Consider the following 11,399-nt stretch of genomic DNA (forward strand, 5'->3'; position numbering starts at 1 on the left):
ATACCTATCAATAATAACCTTAGATATAAATGGATTAAATAACACAATCAAAACATATAGGGTAGCTGAATGTATACAAAAACATGACCTCACAAATGCTGTCTCAAGAGACCCACCTTAGAACAAAAGACACACACAGGATGAGAGTGAAGGGATGGGGAAAAAATTGTCCATGCAAATGGAAAAGAAAACAAAGCTAGAGTGGCAATACTCACATCATACAAAATAGACTTCAATATGAAGGCCATCACAAGAGACAAGAAAGGTCACTGCATAATACTAACTGGATTGATCTAACAAGAAGATATAACCCTGGTAAACATATGCACCCAATATAGGGGCACCTAAATATATTTAAAAATCTTCTAGAGGACTTTAATGGAGACATCAACAACAATACAGTCATAGTAGGAGAGTTTAACACCCCACTGACTTCACTGAATAGATCTTCCAGACAAAAACTTAACAAGGAAACATTGTCTCAAAAGGACACACTGGATCAGATGAATTTAATTGACATTTATAGAACATTTTACCCCAATTCAGAAGAATATACATTCTTCTCAAGTGCACATGGATTATTCACAAAGAAAGACCACATGTTAGGACACAAAACAAGTTTCAACAAGTTCAAGAAGATTGAAATCAAGTCAAGCATCTTCTCAGATAACAATGGAAAGAAATTAGAAATCAACTACAGTAAAAATACAAACATTCAAACACATGGAGGCTAAATAGCGTATTATTAAGCAATGAATGGGTTACCAAGGAGATCAAGAAAGAAATCAAAAACTTCCTGGAAACAAATGAAAATGAACACACAACAACCTAAAATCTGTGGGACATAGCAAAAGCAATCCTGAGAGGGAAGTTCATAGCACTACAGGCCTACCTCAAAAAGACAAGAAAAATCAGCAATAAACTATTTTACCCTACAACTTAAACAACTAAAAAGAGAACAACAAGAAAAGCCCAGAGTAAGTAGAAGGAAGGAAATAATAATGATTAGAGCAGAGATAAATAACATAGAAACTAAAAAAAACAATACAAAAAATCAATGAAGGAATTAGTCCGAGTGGAGCGAGCTAGCTGAGTGGTTGTGTAGTTGCTTCTTGGAAACCGGTAGCACTTAGAGCATGGCTGACCAACTAACTGAAGAACAGATTGCAGAATTCAAGAAGCTTTTTCACTATTTGACAAGGATGTTGATGGAACTATAACAGCAAAGGAATTGGAAACTGTAATGAGGTCTCTTCAGCAGAATCCCAGAGGCAGAGTTACAGAACATGATAAATGAAGTGGATGCTGATGGTAATGGCACAATCGACTTCCCACAATTTCTGACAATGATGGCAAGAAAAATGAAAGGCATAGACAGTGAAGAAGAAATTTGAGAAGCATTCTGTGTGTTTGATAAGGATGGCAATGGCTATATTAGTGCAGCAGAGCTTCGCCATGTGATGACAAACCTTGGAGAGAAGTTAACAGATGAAGAGGTTGAAATGATCAGGGAAGCAGATATTGATGGTGATGGTCAAGTAAACTATGAAGAGTTTATACAAATGATGACAGCAAAGTGAAGATATTTATTGTACAGAATGTGTTAAATTTCTTGTACAAAATTGTTTATTTGCCTTTTCTTTGTAACTTATCTGTAAAAGGTCCCCCCCTACTGTTAAAAAAATATATACATGTATAGTAAGTAGGACTTCCTTCCTCTATGTTTTCTTCCCTTATCTTACTGTTATTGTCCTGAAATCTTATTTTAGAAAATTGATCAAATAACATGTTGCATGTGGCTTACTCTGGATATATGTAAGCCCTTTTGCACATCTAAACTTAGATGTTGGTCAAATGAGAGAACATCTGGTTATACCTTTTTTTTAAGTAGTTTTCTTTAGGAACTGTCCTCATGTTGTTGTTGAAGTATGGAGTTGTAACTCTGCATGGACTATGGACAGTCAACAATATGTATTTAAAAGTTGCACTATTGAAAAACGGGTGTACTGTCCAGGTATTCATACACTATTTTTTGTACCACTGGTCCTGTACCAGAAACATTTTCTTTTATTGTTACTTGCTTTTTAAACTTGGTTAGCCACTTAAAGAAAATCTGTGTAAGCACAATTTGCCTCAAATCCATTCAAGTTGTATATTTGTTTTCCAATAAAAAAAAGTTTAACGCCCCCCCCCCCCGCCCCCAAAATCAATGAAACCAAGAGCTGGTTCTTTACAATGATAAACAAAATGGATAAACCATTAGCCAGACTCATCAAGAAATAAAGAGAGAGGACCCAAATAAATAAAATCAGAAACAAAAATGGAGAAGTAAACATGGACTCACAGAAATATAAAGGATTCTAAGAAAATACTATGAACAATTGTATGCCAACAAGCTGGACAATGTGGATGAAATAGACAAATTCTTAGAAAAATACAATCTCCCAAAACTGAATCAGGAAGAGTAAAAAAAAAAAAAAAAAAAAAAAAAAAAAAAAAAAAAAAAAAAACCTGAGTAGTCCAAAAACAATTGATGAAATAGAAGCAGTAATAAAAAAAACTCCCACCAAACAAAAGCCCAGGTCTAGATGGCTTCAGGGGGTATTTTTTCCAAACATTCAAAGAACTAACACCTATACTCCTCAAACTATTTCAGAAAATCCAAAAGGAAGGAACACTTTCAAACACTTTTGATAAGGCCAGCATTATCCTAATTCTAAAACAGGTAAAGATACTACAAAGAAAGAGAATTACAGGCCAATATCCCTGATGAACATAGATGCTAAAATCTTCAACAAAATATTAGCAAATCACATCCAACAATATATTAAAAAGATCATACACCATGACCAAGTGGGATTTATTCCAGGGATGCAAGGCTGGTACAATATTCGCAAATCAATAAACATGATACATCACATAAACAAACTAAAATACAAAAATCACATGATCATATCAATAGAGGCAGAAAAAGCATTCAATAAAATCTAACACCCATTTGTGATAAAAATTCTCAGCAAAGTTGGAATAGAGGGAGCATATCTCAACATGATAAAGGCCATATGTGACAAACCTACAGCCAGCATCATACTCAATGGGCAAAAAGTAAAACCATTTCCCCTAAGAACAGGAAAAAGACAGGGATGCCCACTTTCACCACTCCTGTTCAATGTAGTATTGGAAGTAATAGCCATAATGATCAGACAAGAAGAAGAAATAAGAGGCATTCAAATTGGAAAAGAAGAAGTAAAACTGTCATTATTCACAGATGACATGATATTGTACATAGAAAACCTCAAAGATCCATAAAAAAACTACTATATTTAATAAATGAATTCGGCAATGTAGCAGGATACAAAATTAATACCCAGAAATCTATGGCTTTTTTATACACCAATAATGAACTCATAGAAAGAGAAACTAAACAAACAATCCCATTTACCATTGCACCAAATAAATTAAGATACCTAGGAATAAACTTAACTAAGGAGGTAAAAGACTTGTACTCGGGAAAACTTCAGGACACTGAAAAAAGAGATAGAGAAAGACATAAACAAATGGAAAAATATACCATGTTCATGTATTGGATAGAATCCACATCATTAAAATGTCCACACTACCAAAGAAATCTATAGATTCAATGCAATCCCAATAAAAATACCAATGGCATATTTTACAGACCTAGAACAAACTCTCCAAAAATTCATCTGGAATAAAAAAAATTCCCAAATAGCTACAGCAATCCCGAGAAAGAAGAACAAAGTTGGAGGGATCACAATACCAGATATCAAATTATATTACAAAGCCACTATTCTCAAAACTGCCTGGTACTGGCATAAGAACAGACATATAGACCAATGGAACAGAACAGAGAACCCAGAAATCTACCCAAGCTATTATGCTCAGTTAATATTAGACAAAGGAGGCAAGAGCATACAATGGAGTCAAGATAGCCTTTTCAATAAATGGTGTTGGGAAAATTGGACAGATACATGCAAAAAAAAAACAAACAAAACTAGATCACCAACTTATACCACATACAAAAATAAATTCAAAATGGATAAAGGACTTAAATGTAAGATGGGAAGCCATAAAAATCTTAGAAGAATCCATAGGCAGCGAAATATCAGACATGTGTCGTAGCAATATCTTTACCAATACAGCTCATAGGGCAATGGAAACTAAAGAAAAAAATAAACAAGTGGAACTACATCAAAATAAAAAGCTTCTGTACAACAAAACAAACCATCAACAAAACAAGAAAGCCCACTGCATGTGAAAACATGTTTGCCAATGTTATCTCTGAGGTTTAATATCCAAAATTTATAGGGAACTCATACAACTTAACAAAATGAAGATAAACAATCCAATTTAAAAAATGGACAAAGGACCTGAATAGACACTTTTCAAAAGAGGACATACAGAAGGCCAAGAGATATATGAAAACATGCTCAAAGTCACTAGTCATCCAAGAGATGCAAATCAAAATGATAGTGTGGTACCATCTCACACCTGTCAGTATGGCTATCATCAGCAAATCAACAAACAACTAGTGCTGGCGAGGATGCAGAGAAAGAGGAACCCTCTTGCACCGCTGGTGGGAATGCAGACTGGTGCAGCCACTGTGGAGAACAATATGTAGTTTCCTCAAAAAATTAAAAATGGAACTCCCATTTGACCCAATGATCCCACTTCTAGGAATATATCCCAAGAAATCAGAAACACCAATCAGAAAGGATATATGCACCCCTATGTTCATAGCAGCACAATTTACCATAGCTAAGATTTGGAAATAACCTAAGTGCCCATCAGCAGATGAGTGGATTAACCCTTTGCACTCGCTTGCTTTTTTCTCGATTCCTTTATTCTACTCGGGATTTAATTTTTTAAATACCCCAGATTTTACAAAGTGCGGCAGTAGAATAAAAAACTGGAGTTTCTTTTCATACAAACATATTTATTTGGATTTTTTTATATTTCAAATTATTGATACATTCAATAACTGTCACACTCGACATCCGAGTGCAAAAGGCCACTTTTCTCTCTGTCCTTTTGTGGTTCCATTCTACACAATGGAACACTATGCTGCTGTATAAAAGAAGGAACTCTTACCATTTGCAACTTTTGTGATATCATACTATGTTAGTACAGTTTTGGTAATATTATTATACTTAAAATCATTTTTTCTTAAAATATTATTGTTTATTGACAACAACGGCAAACACTGAACAGCTGTGAGCACCAGAACACTCTTCACTGCACCAAGGAAAGGTCAGATTTCGCGGGGATAAGGTGAGGTTTCTTGTCCCGGCGGCAGGAGAGAGAAACGCGTGAGCGGCGGGAACTGCAGGACCAGGGAAGTCTGTGCCTAGAAAAGTCCGTGGCTGTTGGGGCTGCTGTGATCCATGAATGTGGAAGAGGGTCCTCTGAGCTGCTAACAGAAGGGATCTCTAAAAAGCAACCCATTTTGATCTGACGAGAAGGGCCGGACTAAGAATTTTCAAATGAGTGCAGGATCCTTAGTCTGGCGCACAGACCCACTGTCTGCACACTTGGGCTTGTTCCGATTCTGATTACTAAGCCCAATACATAGGAAAACCCAGCTGGGGAATATCCTGAGAGACTGAAGGGGGAAGTTGTTTCTCCGGAACCTAGGGAGCGGAGCTGGGAGTGACCATCGGAGAGGCAGCTCTGAGGCGCACACTTCCACAAACCGGTTGTGAGTGCCATAGGAAAAAACAAAAAAAGCTAGAGAGGCCCGGAAGTCAATCCAGAAACACTGCCACCCAGGGGCTGAAACACAAATTGTCTCTGGTGTAATCAAAAATAATTACGAGAAATTAAGACACTGCCTGCTTAAAAATCAGGACTGGCTTACAACACTGAGGAGCAGTGGAACACAGGGAACTGTAATACTGCCCTGACAGGGAAAAAGGCATACCAAACAGAACAATAGAGGAAGTGAATGACCGCCACTACTGCACATTTTATTCTTATTTTTTAATTTTATTTTTAAAAAAATTTTTAATTTTAATTTTTTATTTTAATTTTTTGCATCTTTTACTTAAAAAACTAAATTTTTTTCTTTTTCCACAGTCGATTTTCACCTTTTTAATTATTACATTTTTATTTCAATCAGCATTATTCTTACTATTACTTTACCTTTTTTTTTTTAAGTGTCATTTGATTTTCTCTTTGTTTTATTTTGGGATTAGTGTCCTACATTCTATTTGCATCTTTCCTTTAGCATTGTTTTACCCTATCTCAACTTTACCTTTATGCCATCACTCTCTTCCTAACCTTTCCCCTTTTGGTCTCCTGTTTATCTTAACCCTTTCCAGCTTTAGATTTTCCCTACTGTTTCTGTTTACCCTCTGCTAAAATTTCACCCTACTTATATATCTAATTTCCAACCCCCTGCTCCAAGTCCAAACACACCTCTCTCTACACTATCTTAACAACAACAAAAAAATTGTTTTTCTCTCTGTCCTTTTGTGCTTGTATGCTTGAATGTTGATTAGATAGAATTTTTATGCTTTTTGTGAGATTGTTTTGATAATTCTTTTTTTGTTTGTTTGTTTGTTTGGTTGGTTGGTTCTTTTGTTTGCTTTGTTTTGTTTGTTTTTTACTTCTGTTTTCCCTTGCCTCACTTGATATTAGTTGGTGTTGTAGTTTGTATTAATCTCCAGGTTCGTGTTGCTGACATTTGCTGGGATTAGTGGTTGTTCTATTGGAGTTTACTCCCCATATATATAGTTTGTTCCCCTTTTCTCTCTTAGTATCATGCTTGTCTCTCTTACTTTTTTTTTTTCTTTTTCTCTTTTCCCAAGTTCATTTTCACACTCCTTTTTTTGTTCTTTCTTTTTACTCTTTCTCTTCCTCTCCTATCCCCTAATTTGTCTTTCTCTGGTGGTCACCTTTATTGGAGGTTATTAATATCGTAAATACAATTCTGTTCAGTGCCTTGTGTGTTGTACCTGGTTGTGTTGTATTTTGTGCCTTTAAATCAACGCAGGAGAGAGAGAACTACATAATCAGACATCTGGAGAAGAGAGACCATGGGGAGACAAAGAAACAGCCCCCATAGGAAAGAAAAGCAGGTATCACCAGAAAAGGAAGTAAACGAATTAGAGGCAAGCAACCTATCAGAGAAACAATTCAGAGAAATGGTCATAAGGTGGATGAAAAGAATGGAAGACAAATTCAACAATATGAGTAAGAACCAAGAAAGAATGAAGAAGAACCAAGAAGAAATTAAAAATGACATCACTTCTGTAAAGAACTCAATAGAAAGCATTAAGAGTAGACTAGAAGAAGCAGAGGACCGCATCAGTGAGTTAGAAGACAAGATGGAAAAAAATACCCAAGGAAAGCAGCTTCTAGAAAAAAAATTAGAAAGCAGCAGGAGAGCCCAAGGGAACTTTGGGACAACACAAAACAAAACAACATCCAAATAATAGGGGTTCCAGAAGGAAAGGAAACTGAGCAAGGAATAGAAAACCTGTTTGAAGAAATAATGACAGAAAACTTCCCTGATATAGGGAAGAAAAAACCCACACAAATCCAAGAAGCTCACAGAGTCCCAAGCAAAATGAACCCTAAAAGACTGATGCCAAGGCACATTATAATTAAATTGGCAAACACCAACGACAAAGTAAGAATCTTATAAGCGGCCAGAGAAAGACATAAAGTTATATACAAAGGAACCCCCATCAGACTAACAACTGGTTTCTCAACAGAAACTCATCAGGCCAGAAGGGAATGGAATGAAATATGCAAAGTCATGCAAAGGAAGGGTCTGAATCCAAGAATACTGTACCCAGCAAGGCTATCAATCAAAATTGAAGCTGAAATCAGGAGCTTCACAGACAAAAAAAGGACTAAGGGAATTTGTCACCACCAAACCAACAATGCAAGAAATGCTAAAGGGTCTGCTGTTAAAAAAAAAAGAAAAAGAAAAAAAAGAAATAGGAAGCAAAGAAGGAACACAGGGGTATAGAATAAAAATGGCGAGATAATAAGTACCTATCAATAATAACTTTAAATGTAAATGGGTTGAATGCCCTAATCAAAAGACATAGGGTAACGGATTGGATATGAAAACAAAACCCATATATCTGCTGTCTACAGGAAACCCACCTCAGAAAAAAAGAGGCATACAGCCTGAGAGTGAAGGGATGGAAAAAGGTTTTCCAGGTAAAAGGAAATGAAAAAAAAAAAAAAAAGCTGGGGTAGAAATACTTATATCTGACAAATTAGATCTCAAAGTGAAGGACAAAACAAGAGATAACGAAGGCCACTTCATAATACTAAAGGGAGCAATCCAACAAGAAAATATAACTCTGGTAAACATATATGCATCCAATACAGGAGCACCCAAATACATAAAAAAAACTCCTGGAAGATATCAAAGGAGAGATTGACAGCAATACAATCATAGTAGGAGACTTTATTTTTTATTTTTTATTTTTTTATTTTTTGATTCATTTATTAATAAGTTGCAAATATCAGTAAACTTTACCCCTAAACACTTCAGCATAAGTACTATTTTTTTTTTGTTTTTTTAATTTCTTTATTGATTAAGGTGTCACATATTTGTCCTCATCCCCCCATTCCCATCCCACCCCTCTCCCCACGCATGCCCCAATCCCCTGTTGAACTTAACCGTTGGATAGGCTTATATGCATGCATACAGGTCCTTTGGTTGAACTCTCCCCCTCCCCCCCACCCTCCCCCTACCCTCCCCTATCCTCCCTCTGAGGCCCGATAGTCCGATCGATGCCTCCTTGCTTCTGGTTCTGTTCTTGTTCCTCAGTCTATGTTGTTCATCATTTCCCCTAGATGAGCGAGATCATATGTCACTAGATATATACTAATAAGCACTGAATGTGAGACGAGCAATAATAGTTATGCTGACAGGCAAATGAATCAGTCTGTAGCGAGCTTCCCCCTGGACCAACAGTTCTTTTGAGACTCAATTTCAATGTCCAGTAGTTCCTTATGTGTACATGTCAGCACTGACCCCCCAGCTCTGGATGGTGGACAAATGGCGGTAACGGAGGTCTGACTCCCTCTGGTTTGGTCTCGGCCGAACCCAGGGGCACGGCGTCACCCGGACTAAGGGGCACGTGGCCTCACCCATACCCAAGGGGCGCGTGGTCTCACCCGGGCCTGGGACCCAGCCTCACCCGGATGGATCCAGGGGCACACGGCCTCACCCGGACCCAGGCTCTGGCTTCACCCGGACCCAGGGACACTTGGCCTCTCCCAGACCCAGGGCCACTTGGGCTCACCCGGGCCTAGGTGCACGAGGCCTCATCTGGATCCAGGGACACATGGTCGCACCCGGACCCAGGGACGCTTGGCCTCTCCCAGACCCAGGGCCACTTGGGCTCACCCGGACCTAGGTGCACGAGGCCTCATCTGGATCCAGGGACACATGGTCGCACCCGGACCCAGGGACGCTTGGCCTCTCCCAGACCCAGGGCCACTTGGGCTCACCCGGGCCTAGGTGCACGAGGCCTCACCCGGATCCAGGGACACATGGTCTCACCCGGACACAGGGACGCTTGGCCTCTCCCAGACCCAGGGCCACTTGGGCTCACCCGGGCCTAGGTGCACGAGGCCTCATCCGGATCCAGGGACACATGGTCGCACCCGGACCCAGGGATGCTTGGCCTCTCCCAGACCCAGGGCCACTTGGGCTCACCCGGGCCTAGGTGCACGAGGCCTCATCTGGATCCAGAAACACATGGTCTCACCCGGACCCAGGGACGCTTGGCCTCTCCCAGACCCAGGGCCACTTGGGCTCACCCGGACCTAGGTGCACGAGGCCTCATCTGGATCCAGGGACACATGGTCGCACCCGGACCCAGGGACGCTTGGCCTCTCCCAGACCCAGGGCCACTTGGGCTCACCCGGACCTAGGTGCACGAGGCCTCATCTGGATCCAGGGACACATGGTCGCACCCGGACCCAGGGACGCTTGGCCTCTCCCAGACCCAGGGCCACTTGGGCTCACCCGGGCCTAGGTGCACGAGGCCTCACCCGGATCCAGGGACACATGGTCTCACCCGGACACAGGGACGCTTGGCCTCTCCCAGACCCAGGGCCACTTGGGCTCACCCGGACCTAGGTGCACGAGGCCTCATCTGGATCCAGGGACACATGGTCGCACCCGGACCCAGGGACGCTTGGCCTCTCCCAGACCCAGGGCCACTTGGGCTCACCCGGACCTAGGTGCACGAGGCCTCATCCGGATCCAGGGACACATGGTCGCACCCGGACCCAGGGACGCTTGGCCTCTCCCAGACCCAGGGCCACTTGGGCTCACCCGGGCCTAGGTGCACGAGGCCTCATCTGGATCCAGGGACACATGGTCTCACCCGGACCCAGGGACGCTTGGCCTCTCCCAGACCCAGGGCCACTTGGGCTCACCCGGGCCTAGGTGCACGAGGCCTCACCCGGATCCAGGGACACATGGTCTCACCCGGACACAGGGACGCTTGGCCTCTCCTAGACCCAGGGCCACTTGGGCTCACCCGGGCCTAGGTGCACGAGGCCTCACCCGGATCCAGGGACGCATGGTCTCACCCGGACCCAGGGACACTTGGCCTCTCCCAGACCCAGGGCCACTTGGGCTCACCCGGGCCTAGGTGCACGAGGCCTCATCCGGATCCAGGGACGCATGGTCTCACCCGGACCCAGGGACGCTTGGCCTCTCCCAGACCCAGGGCCACTTGGGCTCACCCGGGCCCAGGTGCACGAGGCCTCATCCGGATCCAGGGACGCATGGTCTCACCCGGACCCAGGGACGCTTGGCCTCTCCCCGACCCAGGGCCACTTGGGCTCTCCCGGGCCTAGGTGCACGAGGCCTCACCCGGATCCAGGGACACATGGTCTCACCTGGACCCAGGGTCGCTTGGTCTTTTCCAGACCCAGGGGCACGTGGCCTCACCCGGGCCTAGGTGCTCGAGGCCTCACCCGGATCCAGGGACACATGGTCTCACCCGGACCCAGGGACGCTTGGCCTCTCCCAGACCCAGGGCCACTTGGGCTCACCCGGGCCTAGGTGCACGAGGCCTCATCTGGATCCAGGGACACATGGTCTCACCCGGACCCAGGGACGATTGGCCTCTCCCAGACCCAGGGCCACTTGGGCTCACCCGGGCCTAGGTGCACGAGGCCTCACCCGTATCCAGGGACACATGGTCTCACCCGGACACAGGGACGCTTGGCCTCTCCCAGACCCAGGGCCACTTGGGCTCACCCGGGCCTAGGTTCACGAGGCCTCACCCGGATCCAGGGACACATGGTCTCACCCGGACCCAGGGACGCTTGGCCTCTCCCAGACCCAGGGCCACTTGGGCTCACCCGGGCCTAGGTTCATGAGGCCTCAC

General features: G+C 42.8%; 1 pseudogene; it reads left to right on the forward strand.

Moving 5' to 3' along the window:
* Positions 1-1,136: 1,136 nt before the first annotated feature.
* LOC114228682 (calmodulin-1-like) lies at positions 1,137-1,581 on the forward strand (annotated as a pseudogene).
* The last annotated feature ends 9,818 nt before the right edge of the window (positions 1,582-11,399 follow it).

Source organism: Eptesicus fuscus, chromosome 9 (genome assembly GCF_027574615.1).
Source record: "Eptesicus fuscus isolate TK198812 chromosome 9, DD_ASM_mEF_20220401, whole genome shotgun sequence".
NCBI classification, from domain to species: Eukaryota; Metazoa; Chordata; class Mammalia; order Chiroptera; family Vespertilionidae; genus Eptesicus; species Eptesicus fuscus.